At 47.2% G+C, this 4750-nt stretch overlaps 1 pseudogene; it reads left to right on the top strand.

Moving 5' to 3' along the window:
- Positions 1–1874: 1874 nt before the first annotated feature.
- Positions 1875–3718, top strand: LOC108532101 (RUN domain-containing protein 1-like; annotated as a pseudogene).
- Positions 3719–4750: the final 1032 nt, after the last annotated feature.

Raw genomic sequence — 4750 nt, 5'->3', positions numbered from 1 at the left:
GCCATTACTGCCACCGCCAACCACAGACAGAAACGCTGGACACCGGGGAGGGTGAGAGGTGGGTGGTGGTTGGAGGAGTTGAGGTAAAGGAGGTTGCTGGGCCACTTGCCACTTCTACTCACCCCCTGCCACTGCCATGAGCATCCACTGCCACTTGGCTGGCACACAGCCACCTGGGCCTGAGGGCCAGAGGAGGGGGCCAATGCCGCACTCACCCAGCAGGCTGGACTGTGGAACCTATGGATGGACAACTGTCTCTCTCAGAAGGACAGAGGACATGTGTGGCCTTTTCACAGGAATAATAATAAATTACATAATAAATAATCAAAATTGGGTCAGAGCTGGCAAAGCCCAAGCCCTGGAGGGTTCTTCCAGGTGGGGAGGTGCTTGCACAGGGGCAGGAAAGCTGAGAATGGGGGGAGAAGCCCAGGCCCCCAGCCTGGCAGTGGTAATGTCCTTACGCCTATAGTCTCCTCAATGGTGGCAGAATTTTCAGACTGAGACCATTCTCTGGCTCCATCTTTGTATTGTCTCTTGATGAGCCAGACTAACATTGGCCCTCCTGCTGCCTCACTGCCTGGATGCCATAGTCTCCCCCATTTTATGAGCCCAGCAGGCAATGGTTTTCCCCTACTTTAATTGAAATTTATAGGTTTTCTTATTTGTTTATTTATTTGAGACAGAGTTTCGTTCTTGTTGCCCAGGCTGGAGTATAATGGCACAATCTCGGCTCGCTGCAACCTCTGCCTCCCGGGTTCAAGCGATTCTCCTGCCTCAGCCTCCCGAGTAGGTGGGATTACAGGCATGTGCCACCACACCCAGCTAATTTTGTATTTTTAGTAGAGATGGGGTTTTGCCATGTTCGTAAAGCTGGTTTCGAACTCCTGACCTAGGTGATCTGCCCACCTCGGCCTCCCAAAGTGCTGGGATTACAGGCATGAGCCACCGTGCGTGGCTCTCTTCACTTTAATTGTGGCCACAGGGACCAGCTTGCCCTCTCTGGGGTAAAGTTAATTTTAACATTATATTTAACTTAACACAATATACCCCAAATATTAACTATTTCAATGTGTAACAATATAAAAACTGTTAAAATATTTTACATTTTTTGTATTACAGTTTTAAAGTCTAGTATTTATTTTATACTATGGCACGTCTCAATTCAGATTAGTCACATTTCACGTGCTCAATGTGGCTAGCAACTACTATATTAATGCAGGCATACAAGAAATATTATAGCATTAAGTGCTTATGTAAGAAAGAAAATAGATCTCTAATCGATAATCTAAACTCTGATGTCAAGCAACTAGAAAAAAAATTAACTCAAAGCAAGGTGAAGGGGAGAAAAGGAAGAAAAAAATGCACAAAAGTGAAAACAGTGTAAAAACAATAGAGGAAAATTAATAAACCAGAAAGCTATTTGTTTGAAAAGATCAATAAAATCTACCAGACAGTTCAAGAAAAAAAAGACAGAAGACACAGATTACCAATATCAGAAATGAAAAATAGGAGATCACTCTAGATCCTATTGACATTAAAAGGCTAATAAGGAAATATTAAAAAGAACCCTAGGTGGGAGGCTGAGGCGGGTGGATCACCTGAGATCCGGAGTTTGAGACCAACCTGGCCAACATGGTGAAACCCCCTCTCTACCAAAAATATACAAATTAGCTGCCACAGTTGTGGGCCGAGGACTGGAATAAGCAGGACAAACAAGAGTGTCTGGAAACCCAAAGGCAGAAGCAGAAAGAACGGATACTGCAGCTCAAGACCCAGCTAGATGACCTGGAAACATTTGCCTATCCAAAAGCAGTTATGATGCCCTGCCGCAGTTCGTGGTGTTGGAAAGACAGTGGGTGATCCTAGACGAGTTAATAAAGAAACTGGACATGAATCTGAATGAGGACATCAGTTCCGTTCCCCGTCCACGGAAGAGCTTGGTCAGTGTGTAGATGCAGTAGTGGCTCACATCGTCAACCCAGCCCTACTCAAAGATCAGTTGGTTGAGCAACTGGAAACTCAGATTGGAGACTTCTACATGTTCATCAACCTCATCCAAGATGAAGTGGGAAGCCTCTTGCAGACAGGTGGTGGACACTGTAAGTGCAAGACCTCTGGGAAAACAGGAAATGGCTCCACCAGAACTGGCAGCAGTGGACCCACTGCCTCCAGGACACAGCAAAACAAAGACAGGGGAGGTGAAGAAAGTCCAGGGGACAGGGCTGCACCTGATACTGCAAGTGCTGGCAATGCTCCAGATTTTGCTGTTAGCTAATTTGGTTGTGCCACAGTCCAGATCCCTCCAACCCTGTAACAGAGGAGCCAGGTTGACAGATTACGCTCCCTTGCTGAAGAGGCTGGAGGTGTCAGTGGACAGAGTAAGCAGCTAGCCTTGAGGCACCAGTCACACGACCATGTCACCACCTCTGCCATCCTCCAGGACCTCTCTCTGGCAGGCAAGGATGAACTGGCCATGTGGCTGTGTGGAAGGGGCTGATGGTGGCTGTGAGGGACCTGCTAGCCCATGAACTATATGTCTCCTCCTCAGGAATGAGCCTCGTCATGGCTCCTACTGCTTGTTTGCTGTCAACCTTCTCCTCAGCCCCTGAGCCTATGCACCCCTGGGAGCTCTTTGTAAAGTACTGAAACCACCTTTGCAAAATGATGACTGAGACAGTGAAAGAGATCTAACTTCACTCACTCCATCTTGCTTCTAACTTGCGAGCTGTCTTTGTTCATTCCTGGGCACAAGCTGAACTAACTATGGGAGAAACTTAGTTTGTAGTTTATAGTTTAAACAAAGATGGTAACAGCCCTTTCCCAAAACAGAACTCCTTCTTACCTGGGGACTAGACTAACATTAGCCACAGGATTAGAAATTATGGTTTAGGAGTCATGCAGCTGGAGGCTACAAGATTCTGACCCTCCCGAAACTGCTCCTAAGATCAGTGCTTGAGATATTTTGCAGACTCCGCACTTGATGGATAAGCTGGCACCACCCAGATTGATAAACTGGCTCGTCTGATCTTGTGGCCCCCACCCAGGAACTGACTCAGCGCAAGAGGACCGCTTTGACTCTATGATTTCATCCCTGACCAATCAGCACTCCTGGCTCACTGGCTTACCCCCACCCACCATGTTATCCTTAAAAACTCTGCTCCCCGAATGCTTGGGGAGACTGATTTGAGTAATAGTAAAACTCCGGTCTCCTGCATAGCCGACTTTGTGTGAATTACTCATTCTCTATTGCAATTCTCCTGTCTTGATGAATCTGTCTGTGTAGGCAGCCAGCAAGGTGAATCCCTTGGGGGGCTACAGTACTACTATGCTAAAAATGGCGGTGCTTATGCCCAGCCCGGGAGCTCTCCCAGTCTTTGCCCTTTCTGTTACAGGAGGCACTGTTGTGACCCCCAAAGAGAGCCTACTGACCGTCATCCACATGGTGCTGACAGACCATGACCCTTGTAAGCACAGTGCAGACTCAGAATTGAAGGCTTTGGTGTGCATGGCACTGAATGAGCGGCCTCTGATGTCCTGGGTGAACCTCATCTGCAAGTCCAGGCCACTCATCGAGCCTCACTACCAGCCTGGGAGCTACGGAGCACACACAGGCTTTGAGAGTGCCCTCAACCTGCACAGTTGCCTCAGCAGCCTCAAGTTCAGCCTCCCTGTAGATCTGGCCATGAGCCAGTTCAAAAATGTCAAAGATGCCTTTTGATGAGAATGCCCTGACCCCAGGCAAGCTGCTGGCTCAGTAGGGATAGATGTGTTAGTCTTCTAGCATAGAAGCAAGGAATCAAAGGTGGGGTTAAAGGCATTTTTCCCAGACGCTGCTTAGGTCCTCAGCCAAATGAGTGCAAAGTGTGTTTTCCCCACCAACTTAGCATCTTGGAAAGATGTGCTGGAGACCCTCTTGTTAAGAAGGTTCTGCCCTGGTGTGTAACCACAGTGTACATATGGACACATGTGCCTGAGCCTGTGTTAAAGGAATCAATCGTGGCACATAGTACCCCAACTAATTGTGCCAAATCTGATTCTCAGAAAACCTGGGTTGCTTTAACCATTCTTTTTATGGCCGTGAGTGACAACGTGAGTGAGTCATTGGTCCCAGAATAATTTTGCCCAGAGGAACCTGTTGGTTGAGCCATCTTTGTTCACTTGAAGCATGTTTGAGAGGCCAAGACCAGAATCTAAATTCCTTTTATGAATAGATTTCCCTTTCTTCCTGACCCCAAGGCCAGAGAAGACTATATATTCCATGGCTGCCTCTAAAACTAGGAATGGGAATATCTGAAAACAACATTGCTAAGGGAGGTAGCCACAGGTTGATTTTAATATGGGCCCTTTTTCTTGGAGAGGTAAGGAGTGACATCTTCCTGACAAGGTGGTTCTCTTCTCATGGCACAGACAATGGGCTTTCTGTTTATGAGGAGAGAGAGCTGATATTTGGTATTCTGTTCTCTAGCAAGTAAACATTCCTCTGCTCTCCTCCCAATAAGACAGACATGGTCTTTTAATTTTTTTTATTTTAATTTTTTGAGATGAAGTCTCGCTCTGTCACCCAGGCTGGAGTGCAGTGGTGCAATCTCAGCTCACTGCAACCTCCACCTCTTGGGTTCAAGCAATTCTCCTGCCTCAGCCTCCCGTGTAGCTGGGACTACAGTCACATGCTACCACGCCTGGCTAATTTTTTGTATTTTTAGTAGAGACGGGGTTTCACCATGTTAGCCAGGATGGTCTTGATCTCCTG

The sequence above is a fragment of the Rhinopithecus bieti genome, unplaced genomic scaffold (assembly GCF_001698545.2).
Source record: "Rhinopithecus bieti isolate Rb0 unplaced genomic scaffold, ASM169854v2 scaffold_7673, whole genome shotgun sequence".
In the NCBI taxonomy this organism is placed as follows: Eukaryota; Metazoa; Chordata; class Mammalia; order Primates; family Cercopithecidae; genus Rhinopithecus; species Rhinopithecus bieti.
Note: the sequence above shows the minus strand (reverse complement) of the source record. Positions and strands in the feature narration are given on the sequence as shown.